At 45.7% G+C, this 14,894-nt stretch overlaps 1 long non-coding RNA gene across 1 annotated transcript in view; it reads left to right on the forward strand.

Annotated features, from left to right (window-relative positions):
* Positions 1-14,338, forward strand: part of LOC118170551 — a 98,592-nt gene extending 84,254 nt beyond the window's left edge. Inside the window, exons 2-3 of the long non-coding RNA XR_004752772.1 lie at positions 3,183-3,279; positions 12,572-14,338. This is a non-coding gene — a long non-coding RNA (uncharacterized LOC118170551). The remainder of the gene's footprint in view (positions 1-3,182; positions 3,280-12,571) is intronic.
* Positions 14,339-14,894: the final 556 nt, after the last annotated feature.

Raw genomic sequence — 14,894 nt, forward strand, 5'->3', positions numbered from 1 at the left:
CCCCCCCCCCCCCCCCCCCCCCCCCCCCCCCCGCCCCGCATTTCTCCTTGCCCATGGATGTAAACGCGGAGCCGGTGGTTTACAGGGAATGCAGGCGCTGCGGTGGGCACTTGCCCTGGGTAACAGGTTTGTTGGGCGGAGGGGGAGGATAAAACTTCTATTTCTTCCACGGGGCACTCCCGTTTCTCTTTTGCTTGCCCACCTGGGAAAAACAAACAAACAAACAAACAAACAAACAAACAAAAAAACTGTGTCTCTCCACCTGTCTGGGGAAGAAGAGAGCCGAAATCCTCTCGCGGGTTTTGTTTTAAGCCACCGATGAAATTCAGGAAATTGGAAGCTGCATGCAGCCGGGGACCAAGGCAGAAAATTGCATCGCCCATCTCCTGCATTCGGGGAAAATGGTCCTGAGCCGGCAGCAGGGCAGAACCCCTGCCAGCAGCACCGGACCTGTCCTTCCTCACGCGCAAATTTACACAATGTGTTGAAATATGCCACACAAGATGTAATATATACATGAGAAACAATGCACAGCATAAAACATGCACCATATTCCATACAGTATTGAAACTGCATAATGCAGGAATATAGGAATGTGCGCGACATGACGAGATACTGTGTCTTGTAGGTAAAGCTCATGTTGCAAGCTATTAGGCTGTTCGGTGATCTTAACATCATTCATAGTCAATTAACCCTTGGGACTAAATTATCCCACCCTACTGCTGCCTCAGGTTTTATCTACATAATCTTTCAGCCCCAATACATCAGCTGTCTCTGGGGCTGAGGCAAGGGAAAATGCTGTGTCCTGTCCCTAACTTATATATGTGTGTGTGTACTCACAACATACATTGACTATTTCTTTGCAAAGCTGCATTAAGTGTGTATGTAAGCCACTATATATGTATACAGATACATTTTCTCTGTAGAATTTAGAGGTTGGGAAGGGATTTTGTTAGGGATGTGCATGATTTTGAAATAAATCCAAAAACCTAGGAAAGAAAGGAAAATCGTTCTGGAGGGGAGATGCAGCTGAGCCTGAGGAAAGCCTGAGGAAAGCCAGCTTGCTGGTTGCACTTCTGGGCTATCAATTTTGCCCGTTCCAGGACTTGGCAAAAAGCTGGAGGCTTCATTCTGCAGCTTCTTTAGTGACCCAGTGAACATGGAGGAGAAATCTACGGGATCTAAGCCAGAGAAGAGAAGAGCTAGCGTGTCTTTTTGTATGTTGCTAAAGTGACTGTGATCTGAAGCCAGGGATGCACATTACAGTTGTCCTTAGGAGCTCAGTTTTCTCTGTTGTAGCTGTTCTGGGCTGTTGAAAGGAAACATCTCTTAACAAACATAATGGGTTGCCGCTTTAGAGAACTGTGTTTTCCCTGGTCTCTGATACCTCTTCCTATACGATATTGGAGAAATCACTTAAAGTTTTCAAGAGAGTAGTAGTGCTAAGGGCATATGGGTCTGCATGTGCGTGTCTGTAAATCACAGACAAACACCCACACGGATCCCACAGCTGTCAATAGGAAACACATGCACATCCCCAGCAAATCAGTTTATGTTTTGCGGAGGATATCTGTGAGTAAGATACAGAAAAAAATAGAGTATGGGTAGACAGCGACACAGCAACTGATCACAGCTTTAAAAAAAATAATCTGAGAAGTCAGTAAGGGAGATATTTTTCAAAGGGTAATCTATGCAAATTGACAGAAAAAAATATTCAAGTTAATGGGGTATCAAGCAGTAAAAAAATGTGGAGTGGAGTTTATTCTCTGCATTAGTTACACGCTATAATCTTCCGATTTCAAACTCTGTAATTATTTGGTCACTAAAGAGCTCTGTTTATTGCTTGGCCATGGCTTAGAGGTTACTTTACGATCTCTGATGCTGGCAGCTTATAGTTCTCTTCTGATCACTGGTAATAGTGTGTACTTAAAAAAAAAAAAAATCCACAAATTATTTCTTCTATTTTTTTTTTTTCTTTTCTGCCTTCTCTAAATTTAAAAACAGATTTCCAGCTTTTGTGGTTAGTTTGTACCCAAAGTGACTCATACTCATCAGACTGGACCTATTAATTTACTTGAATTGTTGTTTTTGAAAGGAAAGAAAAAAGTTTCTTTCAAGTACCATCAAGCATGTTGTTATTTTTTTTCCCCTCTCTCGTGAAATGAGGCATATTTATTTCCCCTTGTGAACCCCGTGCAAAATAATCAAAAACAAACTGGGGGGGATAGGGAAGGGAACCAGACGGTTTGCCAACCTTTGAATCAGGCTTGTACCTCTTAAAAAGAGGGTTTGCGATGGGCTTTGTTCAGCACCTTGCTGTGGGTTCACAAACTTTTCAAGTTATTTTCTGCCATGTGGTGATCCCCCAGGGGGCTACGGTTCAGCTACGTGTTGTAAAGTATTCAATGCTTATATGTCTGATGGGCTCAGGAATAAGGAGTTTGTAATAGAAACACTTGTTAGATTACTACTTTCCAGTCATTTAAGGACTTGAAAAGTAGGATTATTTATCCTCCAAACTGTTGTCATCTAAGTGTTTGGAGACCTCCTATTTGCCAAGTGCAGACCATGGTCTCTGCTCTGAAGTGATGATTTCTATCTGCTTTAGCTTTCTAGCACTATATAGTGGAGAAACCCTGCTGCCTTGGGCTTGAGCTTGCTAGGGAAAAATGTGCACGACTATTCTGCATTCATTTTGGCACTAGAAGCATGGTCCATCAGGCCCCGTGTCACGGCTCTATCCAACAACATTCATCACTGCTATGGGCCAGTGAATACCACAAAAATGTCCTCAGGGGCTGCGCCTTTTCCTAGGGCAGTGCCTCTTCCCCCAGCTGGAGTTTGGCTCCTGTCTCCCTCCAGTCCTAGAGGTGCTGCTGAGCCTTCTCTGGCATCGAGGTGCCACCAGCCAGTCCCATAGGCAGCTGCTAATTCCAGGGAAATGCCCTATGCCTCCACCCTGGCTGCTTAATCCCAGTCTCTACAGGTTTATTCAGTAAACCACAGCTAAGGAGTGTGGCCAGATAAAGCAGCAGCTACTCACACGGCTGTTAGCTGAGCAGAGCCATGGGGAAGCCAATAATGTGTTTGTGAGGCCTGGACTTTGGGGTTTTACTGCTGGGAAGTGGGTTTTATTTCTGCATCTGGAACACGGCTTCCCTCAACCTTTTCTTCCTCTGCAGGTATCTCCCCTCCCGGAAGCGCAGTCAACCAATGCTCGGTCCCGGCACCAGCAGTCCCTCGTTCTGCATCAGTGTTCTTTGTAACAAACTGCAAAGGGTGAGTGTGCATCCTGGATCGGGACATCCCTGGCTTAAAACCTTCCCAAGTTTCCAGCAGAGTCACAACAAAGCATCCCACGGACTGCAGTGAGAGGATGGGACTGGTTCCCAAGAGGCTCAGGGATCCTGCATTGCACCGGGGGTTCTGGGTGGGATTTGAATCGATTGCTCAAATTAGAAAGCTGCCTGGAGTGAGCTGGTTTCGCTCCCACCCCATCCCAATTTTAGATTTTCATCTACAATTTATAATCACAATCTATTTGACAAGCTGGGGTTCTGAATTCAAGCTCTGCTGCCAAAGAGCCATGGATGGAAATAACCAAATAACTGTATGTACCTCCTGCACAACGTAGCGTGCAAACAGAGCACAAACACCCCAAATCTGTTGTTCTGTCTTTGATTTTGATTGACTTAGAAGAACCGTTAAGAATAATAATGAGAAGCTGATGACATCGCGGCCTGAGGAATGCACCACTGCTAGAGAACAGATGGTGCAAAGACATTTTTTGGAAACTTTTTTTTTTTTTTAAATGAACTTGGCACCTGGGCCTTTCTTAGGATAAATGCTCTAACTTGGAGCAACCACAGCACTTGGCGGTTGGGATCCATTGAAAACCAGCGATTTTGCTACAGAGGAAAGCATTTCTAGCAAGATACAGAACATTCTGTGGGATTCGGATTTCTTTCTGTGTGATAAGTACTATTTCTTCTTTCAGGCTTGAGAGTACTAATCTCTTTACCTGCATTATAATTGGAAGGAAATTAACAGAATTCATTTTTGCAGCTCTAAAACTGATGTGTCTGCAGGAACCAATTGACCAGGCTTTAAAGTAAATAACTAATTATGAAGATAAGAGATCACTAGTTTGACTTTCTGTTCTCTATTTTATCAGCTTTTATCTTTTTACTTCACAGTCCTGCAAGCATTTTCAAGAGGAAGTTAAATCAATCTGTAGTAAACTTAATCCTGTCAATACTACAGTGGCTCTTCTTGATATTAATTCATTAGCTTCTTATAAATAGTCATAGCCCCTTAGATGATTTTAGGTTGAAACAGCTGATATTATTATCGTTGTGCTGAACACGACTAGCTGTGCTAGACAAAAGTATCTCATGAAGAAAAACATCTGACCTAGGTCTAAAGACTTTCAACGATGGGGTCCACCCTATCCTTTGATCGATGACTCCATGTTACAAAAAAATCTGTTTTATCACTTATTCAAATTTGTCTGGCATTTACTTCCAAGCATCAAATCTCACTAGGCATTTCTCAGCTAGATTAAAGACCCGTTCTGTACCTGCTATTTTCTTTTTCCAGTTGTACTTGGACATCCCAGTGAAGTCACCTCTTAATCTTCTTTGCGATAGACTAATCAGATTGAGCTGCGTCTCTTCCTAGAAGGCTTTTTTTTTTTTTTTTTTTTTTACAGCCCTCAAATCATATGGATTTCCATACGACTTGACATCAGCGCAGATTTATGCTAGCTTGGAATTTGGTTGTATATTTCAATTAATGTGAACATTTTGTGGCCTGGGGTGGTACGCGCCTAAGAGCATGGCAGATTATTTGTAACATGCGCATCTGTTAAACTTGGTTTAGCAATCAAATAGGGTAAAATTCGCTGCATACAGATGATCAGTAGAAAACCTTTGTCCCATTAAACTCCTTTTTCATGGGTTTACATTCATCTTAAGTGCAATTGAGGCCGTGGGAGCAAAGATAAACATCAGCCATTGAGACAGATGCTTAACTTATGCACCTCATTTTTCATGTGCTTGGTGGAGTTGTGCTGATTTACACCAGCTGAAGTTCCTGGCCCACGGTAAGCAGTACAAACAGAAAAAGGAGTCCAATCATTAGATCCTGAGTCGATATGGCAAGGAGATATAGTTATACCAAAGCAATGCTGCAGGAACTTCACAGAATCTTAATTGCTATAGGGTTTCTGAGGGTGACCCTGGTCTGTTGTTTTGGTCATTACCTCCAGTAGGTAGTTTTCCCCTTAAAATTGACACAAGACAAAGGTAAGTGAAATTGAAATGTTCAGCTGATGGAAGTTGTTTGGATCCCATCCAAATGCTCTCCTTTGGTTAGAGAAGGAATCCAGCAAGGTTCTGAGCAGCCCTGGGACTCAGTGGTGTGTGTCAGTGCCTTATGCAGTCTTGGTTTTCCATATATGTGCATTTTCACACAAAAGTTTGGGTACTTTTTTGTGCATGTAGGCTTCTATAAGTAAATGCAGCACAAATCATACCCATTTATGTTCAAATATGCATTGTAAATATATACATTAATTACAGGAATGTGTGCAATTGTTTTACACAGAGGGCTAGATAAGGCTGATGCTGTGGATAGGAATGTGCGTGTGTATAAAGCTGATGTCTGGTTGTGTATGCCAGCGTGATCAAGAGAATGTGAATAGAAGTGTGTGTGTTTATGTATGCATATGTGTAACTGGCGTGGGGAAAGACCACTGGGAAATAAATGATACGAAACGTCTGTACATTCCAGAGAAATGTTCGGATCTTTGAGGTTAAGGGATATTCTCTAGTCACAAAAATAAACACACTGGTGTAGCATGCCACTGATATGTGGATAAGCTCACTAAGGACGGGTAAAGTTTCAGTTTTCACCTCCATCTGATGGTAAGCAAGCTGCTTCCCTCACTGCCTCTTTTGACAGTTCAAAGTAAAATGACATTTAAAATAAGAGGTTAAAGAGCAAAGGAAAACAGAGTTTTTCTGCTTGAACTGGGGGAAATTTGATAAACCAGTCTTCCAGAGATGCCAGTGATTTCAAAAGGCTCCATTTCCTTTTGATAAGGCTCTGAGAGAGTAATTCAGAGTGGGATCTGTTAGCCAGAGCTCTTAGCTGCTAAAATGTCAGATCAGAGGTTGAACTATTTCCCAAAACTAATGGTTCGTTATTGCAATGTATAGCTGATTTTGTCAAGCCCTTTACAAAATATTTGCACCACCACTTCCAACCTGCCTTTAAAGTTGCACTTGATTTGCAAGAATTGTCAGAGATTGTTAATTATGGAAGACTTGAAGAAGGGCTCATGCTTTAAAGATTGACCTTCTTTTTCCAACCATTTGTGTTCTGACAAAAAACACTATCTCCCCTTGCAAACATTACCTTGTTTGTGCCTCTAGACCATGATGGCTGCACCAAGAGTCCATTGGGAACAATATTAAGCATAGAAACACCCTGTAAAGGGTGGAAGTTCCGACCTTTCCCCATTGACTGCACTGGAAATTCAGTTCTTAGATAACTGCCCACCATTTATCAAGTTTTTGTTGATAAATGTGGTTAATCAATGGTAACGAGATGCTGTAATCCTGTTGAGATACAAGAAATCTGTTTGATCAGTGGCTATAATCACAATAATAGGAACAACTACAGATTATTAAATATAATATGAAATATGTAACAAAGAGCCCAGTGTGAGCAGAGCTTACATTTCCAGATCAGCAGAGGCCAAACTCCGCTCACTATTCAGCTGCATCTTGGCTTAAAATCTGCCTTTCCAGATAACTTAGAAACCTGGCAGCACCTGGGGACAGGTTATAGCCCTAGTTAAGTCACGAAGCCAAGTTTTAAAGCTCCATCAAAATAATTTGGACTCTTTTCCTTGACCATGAGAAGTTTCAGCCAGGGCTTGGAGGCTATCTATCTGTTTTGCTTTGGTGGCCATCTATTTATTTTGAAACCTGGAGATAAAGGTCTGCTTTTAGTGATAACCGCAACTCCATGATGCTTGGGGAAAGTGGAGGCAGAAATAAGACCCAGTAGAACTCTCCTGTATTGTTGGTAGGAATTACTGGGTATATATGAATTTCTCTGTGATATTCCAACATTCGATGAGTGGATGTAGCTGCCAAAAGATGTCAAATACATAAATGTTTGGACATAACTTTTTGCACACAGGAGCATTAGGACTGTAGACCTCCCTGCGTAGTCAGCCTTACTCGGAATCACAGTGAAAGAACCCTCATTCATTGATCTTCTTTTGGTCTCTAGAAAGAAAATAGGATAGCAGTGGGAATTTGTTTTCTGTTCAGCTTTTCTGGTTCAGCTGCCTGAACCTTCTCTACAGTTTTGGGAAAGGAGGAAAACTTGAGCTTTCTCCTGCTGTGAGGCTGACGGAGTGCAAGTCACTGTTTGGTCAGGGTAAAAGGAGCGGCAGGTTACATTACCATGTGCTTTTGTGCACTTTCCCCAGGATCAGAGGGTGATAATGGGGTTGTCAGAACACCAGTGAGTTGCTCTGAGTGACAGATCAGTTATGGTATGGCTGAAAGGCCACAAGAACCAAATCTTTGACTGGGGTGGTCTACCTCACTCCGCTGGGAGACAGTGGAAGAGCAGATACACCGATCCTTCCTCTGCCAGAAACATTTGGGTGCTCCAAAAGTGGCTAAAAAACTTAACTTATCTGAATGTGTGTGAGAGGGAGGAGATTACAGCCAGGACACCCAAAATGCTCTCAGAGAAGCATTAACCAAACCCAACACACTGAAAAAATAAAGAATAAATAAATAAATAGATCTTTAACTAATATGACCTGCCAAATCATTAATACAGCTGTGCTGTTTTACATCAGCTGAGAATTTGTATGGACAGTGTGGAGTAAGACATATGCAGACTACCTAAACATGTACCCTATAGATGTGCATGTGTATGAATAGTATAGGGAGACGGAGGATAGCAATGGGTATCTAGTTAAGCAAAAATGCATAAATGCATCTTTGAGAAACAGACTGTAATGTGACATACTCAAGATTCCCGTTATGAGTGTGGTGCACGGCAACCCCCTGATTTCCATTCAGGTTTTTGCAATCACCGCTATCTTAACTCCAAGCCTTGTTAAATCAACCTCAGCTGAACTGTGGTACAATGTTACAGTGCAGATCCTGCTGCTCCCCAGTGGGAAGCTAACTTGGACTCAGGAGCCACCATTTAACCTTGGAGTCTCTGAATCAACAAGGCAGTTTCTGCAGAGACACCTGGCAGCATGCGCATTTTATGCTTTAACATGGCTGGTAAATCCTGGGTGGTTAAGTAAACTTAACCTTCATTTATGAAACTTGCAAACCAAAGGGTAAAATGTGCCTTGTGCAAGTAATTACGTAAAGGTCTTAGAGACTGGAGTTATCACTTAAAGACGCCGGGCATTGCTAATGAGTTGACTGAGAATTGATCTCTCTGTAATTTAGTTATTTATATGCAGTTCCTGTTTTCCATGCTCAGCTATAGGTCAAGCCCACTTTGAACTGCTCAGAGACCCCCAAGTTTGTCAAGCAAAGTCCCAAAGCCGTGGCACAATGATATTTTAGAAAGGTAAATATTGTCCTGAGGGGCTTTAAAAAGGAGGCAGAGCTGTTTGCTTTCTAGCTGGTTCTTTAAACTGGACAACTGCTTCCTGTTACTAAGGGGTCTCTCAGCAACGTGACTTTGCTTCTGTTAAACAGAAAAGAGCTTCAGGAAAAATGTCAGTACCACCTTCCAGGTATTTCCATATCCCAGCGAGATGGGAAGGAAGAGCCTTGGGTTTCTGAAGAGCAGGCTGCTTGCATTATTCTGCACAAGGTGTAGGATGGGGTATAATGGATCCTGGAAACAGTATCAACACTCAGGCTGCTAAGCATTACCCTCAGGGCTAGGTCTGTGCCAACTGGTTGTGAGCAATGTTCAAAAAACCTGTTGGCTCTCCTGTATACCCATGTCTGGGCATATATCACACATCACTGGTGTGTGTCAGCACGTGTCTGTAGGCTCAGGTGCGGACTTGGTGGTGCTGCTGCTGAGAAGTTTGTGTGGACAAGCTCTCACCCTCACGAGGGCATCTCATGGGGAGCGATGGATGATGCTCCACTCTGCAAGCTACATTTTGGCTGCCTGAGCTGGCAGCAGCTGGTTCTCTGCTCCCTGCCTTTCCATGAACCCTGCACTCATGCTGGAGCTGGGTGCCCCTGAGGGCATGCACACGCTCTGCCCCTGCCTGCAGACTTTAGCTGTGTGCTCGTATGGCCTGGGCAGACAGAGCAGAAGTGAATTTGAGCACAGCTGGGTCCAGGTAGCCAGCATCCCCCAGGAGACCAGCTGAGTTGCGGTTTGCCAGCCCAGTATAGCCAGAAAACCTGTGATGCTCATGCTTAATTGTCACTGCTGAGGAGCTGTGTTACAGACCAGCTGAGGCCAAAATAAAGCCAGCAGTGCTGGTGGGCAGCCTGGAAATAAAAGGGCTGAGCATGCTGCAGGTGGTTCTTCACCTGATGAGGCAGGTGTCTATGGAGGGCTTTCTTCTTCCTCTCAGGCTGGTGTTACTGGAAATACTGGCACTTGTGGGTGAGGAGCTGAGGGTGTAAGAGACTGGTTACAATGGTGTGAAATTTGCTTTGTAAACAGTGATGACTTGCAAGAACAGGGCATTGCTGTGAGCTGGCAGCTGCTGAAAACAGGGTTGAAATTACCCTCCTCTAACTCACTTTCATAGCTGCTGTGTTGTTTTATGATTCACTGGTGCAGATGAACCATTTCAAAACAGTCTTGCTTGGCTTACAGCTTCCTCTCTATCTCTTTATTCTTTTCAGAATACTTTGGGCTTGTAGCCAAGTGTTCTGCATAGACCATTGTCGTCTCTCGTGCCTCCTTACTTGTGGCTGAGAGACTGCATGTCTCTGGGGCAGCTGAGTCTCCCAACCTAGCAAGTCATGAGACTTCTTTGGTTTTAACATCTACAGCCTCTGTGTAAGGAGTTAAATCGGGCTCTGCCATGCTCCTGTTCTCTTGGTCACCTTATTGCCATCCTGTGTCTGCCAACACCCTTGGGGCAGCAGCAGAAGGGTGCTGTGAAGGTGGCATGAAGCTTGCTACCAGGGCTCTGCTCGTGACAGCAGCAGGAATCTTGCACCAAGACCTCTTGTGGCCCATGGATGCTGCCACAGAGCACTTCTGTTAGATAGCTGTCTTCTTTTAGGCTGCCTTTTGCCCCAGGAGCACTTCAGGCATTCGAGATGGTCACAGACCATTTGTATCAACCTGTCTCCTCCCTAGAGAGATTCGAGGGATGACTATGGGGCATGTCAGCTTGGACCTGTTGGTGAAAAGAGAGGGTGACTCCTGAAGCCTGGAGGAAATCCACAGGAGAACCTTGCAGAGGTATCTCTCTTTCTGCCTCTCCTCACCAGTTCTCAATATCTGGGACCTCACCTAAAGGCCTGTTTCAAGGGGCAGTCCCCAAAAATTGGCACTGTCTCTTCAAGGAAAACCTTCCCACCCTTTGAACCTCAATATACCTCTCTTCCTCTTTGCACCCAGCAGGCTCCAGACGTCTCCCCTGCATCTCCCCTCAGCGATCCAAGCCCTGTCCTCCATCCTCAGCAGCATCTCCAGTTGCTTCAGTCGGAGCGTTGCGGGGCGGCCGCTGTGCAGGGAGGAAGGCAGCCTTCGCCATCTAGTGAGCATCGCACACCATCACCGGCAGCTGCTCCTGAAGGAAGGGCTCAGCCATTTCTCCCACGATTTTCTTTTTCTCACCTCTGAAAGAACACACTAACATGCCATGCTGAAATCTATACAGTACTCTCCTACCCACCGTCACTAACATCTTGCTGACAAGCTTGTAAATACAACAAATTGATCTTACCCAGAATTTGAGCACTTAACATCCTGGAAGGACCACTGCTGCTAAAGATGTTTTCTCCCCTGCTCTGCTTGAGATTGCAGGCAGCGCCCTGGCAGCAACCAGGGAATGGAGATGTGGATCAGCATAACGTGGTAGTTTAGCTAAAAATGTGATATGAAATAAGCAGGTGGTCTGTGGCAATATTAAGGATGGAAACAAAGATTTTATTATTATAATTATTTTTCTGGGATGCTCATGCATGTATAGGGTCCAAATCCCTGTCACAATTTAAGAAGTGTTTGATAAATGAATGCTTCTTTGGAGGGGTTTCTAAAGGTTACCTGACATCTGCCGAGAGATACTAATGGGCAGGAAACAGGGCAGGAGTGGGGGGCTATTGATAGACTCGTTCCTGCCTTCCTGTCTGGTTTTCTACTGCATGTCCCCTATTTTTAGCCTGGTTTCCAAAGGAAACAGGGGGTTGCGTGATTACTCTGCCCACATCTGTCTGTCAGTCCCTGCTGAATCACGCAGGAGGTTTCAGCCAGGTTTGCGCGTGGAGCAGCCTTCTGTCAGAATCCTTCGTGTCCCCTAGAAGTAAATAGCAAGGGGAGGGGGAAGGACCCCAGCTCGGTGCCCTGGCTGAAGGGAGGGTTGTTGTGTGAGCCCAGAATTTATCAAGTCCTGGTGAAGCCACACGCATATGGCCTTCAGGAAATGGGGTTTCATAAATTCATCTCTAAAGTATTATCATGGCTAATTAGCGTACTAAATTTAATACATAAAACATTTGATATGACATTGTGTTATTAATTTTGCTGTGACAGCATCTTAATAGCACTTGGTTAAGGAAGAAATCTAGTGTGCCAGGTACAAATGTGTAACCTGCAGATGATCCCAGCCCCTCCAGATGCTCTCCAGGACCATCTGAGGCCTGATTGCCCAGATTTTGCTGTGGCAGCTGAGGAGATGGTTCATGCCAGGGTCTGCACCAGCTCAGTGTCTGTGCCCTGGGGCCCTGCTCCTGGGCAGGGCGGGCAGCTTAGTGTCTCTTCAGGCATCACAAGTCACAGCCACCACACTGGTTTATGATGCTGTCAAATTCCAAAGCTGGAAGCTATTTTAAGAGACTTATTTTAGGAAAATAGGGAGCGATTTTCTTTGTTGTTAAATCTGAGGGACATCATGAATTAGAGCTTTGAGAAGCTCAGTTCATTGGGAGGGTGACGATGTGAGACTGATCCATCCATCTGTATCCCTGTGTCTCTGAGACCCTTCAGAATGAGCTGTTATAATGCAGAAGTCATATGTTGGGCTTAACCCTCCATCTGCTGTAAAACATCTTTTAAGTGTGTTGCTGTGACCCTTTCCTGCATTTATCTTGCTCATTTCAGGGATCAGGGGAGAGGTCAAGGGTTATCTTGAAGGTCAGGAGATGTGCCCACCACCAAGAGGCATTCCTGAACAGTGTCAATATTTGGTCTTACACAGAAAATATGAGCAGGAGATAAGAGGGTGCTGAGACACATCCGCTGGGAAGGGAGGTACTGGGCATCCAGTGAGGAGGATGAGGTGGGGTCACTGGGGCAGAGGACTGCCCATAGTCCCATGTCACAATGGTGGCACAGCTCTGCAGCTCGCCCATGTTTCTCTTTCCAGGTCAGATGCAGGTGGAGAAGCCTCATTACACCTTAAAGGAAGCAATGAGCAGCTTGGCCAAGGTCAAAGAACACAACCTTGTTCAAAGCTAGAGTCCTTGAACCTCAAACCCAAGTGCATCTCACTGCCTCCCAGGTTACAAATGGGGAGCTCATGTATCCAGCCGAAAAGTGCAGTGTTTTCTGGAATGCAGCAAGGTGGCTGGTTGCCCATGTACCCTGCAGAGCAGAGGTATGTGATGGCTTGATGCCTAATGGGTGCTATATTTAATAGACACTATGGGATGAGGGCTCAGTCCTCATGATATAGGCAATCTCATGACTGTCATGCTGGGAGCTGGAGGAGAGCTCAGAGGCCGTTAGAATATGGCATGCCAGGGGCTCCTGCAGATGGGAGCATTAATACAGGGTTAAAATCCTGATACATTTTAAATCAAGGGGAGAAATATCACTTGACTCTTCCCTTACCCCCAGCGGACTCAGCCTGATACTTATTAAATACTTATTATGTGATTGCAGTATATGTTGCTGACTTAAAGGCCTTCTGTTATCTGATTTACATGATTGAGCCATTCATTCTTCCCTTTTCCACCTGTTCCCTTGCACTCCAGAGCACCAGTAAATAGCCTGCAAGCCTCACTGGAGGGATGGCTGCAGCCCATGGCAAAACAGCCCCGTGCCTGTAAGCGGCCTGAACGTGCTCAGTAGCCTGCAGTGAAACCTGGGCCTGAGGAGCCCCACTCCTCCTGAAGCCAAAGTTCAACGTAATGGAAAACTTTGCTAAGGTGTGCTGACAAAGGAATGCTGTCCCCGCACCTTGGCTGTGCCTCAGGAGGCACTGAGGTCCGATGGGCAGCGGCACAGTCTCTCGCACAAAGCAGCAAGGGGGCTGGAAAGCACCTTTTACAGTCCAAACGGATGTTTCCCCAGGCTCATAAAATACACAGTTTAAGTAGTAGCTGTATTTCTGAGGCTGGTCCCACACCTGCAACAACGTTGTAAATGGTGCTGGGATATATGGCTTTAAGACTCCTTGTAAAACGCAAGATCAACACAAGATTTACACAGTTTTATGGAATTGTTTTATAAGCTATTTTGACAATGAATCCTGCTATCAAAATCACCTCTGGTGCTAATCACGGAGGAAGCATTTAGCAGGAACCAACAAAGATTAGTTTAAACCCCTTTCCTACCGAGCCGTGGGCTGTGCAGTGCATCTCCCAAGGTCTGGGGCATGGCTCACACAGCAGCACGTGTGGGGCAGTGGGACCAGGCTTCAAACTGGGGGTGGACACATCTTTGGGTGCCTCGCCATGCTCTGGTGGGGATGAGGACTGAACAAGGCCTGCAGGAGGTGAAACCAGAGCTCCCCTGCCTCCCATCCTCTCCTGGCCAGGGGTGGATCTGGGCCTCCAGCAGGTCCTAACAGCCCCTGGGGACACAGCTGGGGCACGGCAAACCAGTGGTGGGACCTGAGCACAGCATCCCCCAGCACCCAGCCCTCTGTGGTCCTTCTTGCCCACCGCTGGGTCACACAGGAGAGGAAGGTCTGCAGCGAGAGGATGAACCAGCTTGAAAGCCCAAATCAACACTCTTGCCTTGCATTGCCACAGACTCTGCCCCACGCCAAGTGCTGGATGCGCCGAGGGGAAGTTTGTGGGTCTGGCTGGCCAGATGTCCCTGGCAAGGAAGCCACGGGCAGTGAGGCTTTCATTACATGGCTGCCACAAGCCACAGAGCAACAAGAGGCTCACCACTCCCAGGTTAGCTCATCCGGGCAGCCCTCCGCTTCCTTCTCCTGAGACACTCACCAGGAGGAAGGCTCAGAGGAATCTCCTCCTCCTCCTCCTGCTTGAACATAGCTCCCAAAGGTTCACCTGGTGGCTCTGAGTCCTGTGCATGAGGACGGTGTGCTGCTGCTCACTTCCCCAGTGTCTCAGGGTTTTGCAGACTTCTGCCATCCCTCACCAAGCTGTTTCTTTCTACATACATAGGAGTCCCAGCTAAATACACAGGAACATAATATGTCCCTGTCTCCAATTTCTTCATGCTCTGAAGACACCTGAAGAGAATGGCGGGGTGCTGAATTAGGTGCACAGTGTGTGTTTTGGTGTCCTCTGCTCTCTGTGGCCTGCTGTGGCTAGTCATTACACACAGGGTGTTCCTGTCCCCTCTGCACTCAAGCGATGCTGGATGCACAAAATAGCTTCTTTGCAGTATGGGATATGGCCACGAGATGTCTCTTCAAGCCGTACGTGACTCTAGCCTGGTAAACTGGGCCCACGCTGGATTGCAAACTGCAGAATCTCCTGGGGCCAAGAGCT

This window comes from Oxyura jamaicensis, chromosome 8 (assembly GCF_011077185.1).
Source record: "Oxyura jamaicensis isolate SHBP4307 breed ruddy duck chromosome 8, BPBGC_Ojam_1.0, whole genome shotgun sequence".
Taxonomy (NCBI): Eukaryota; Metazoa; Chordata; class Aves; order Anseriformes; family Anatidae; genus Oxyura; species Oxyura jamaicensis.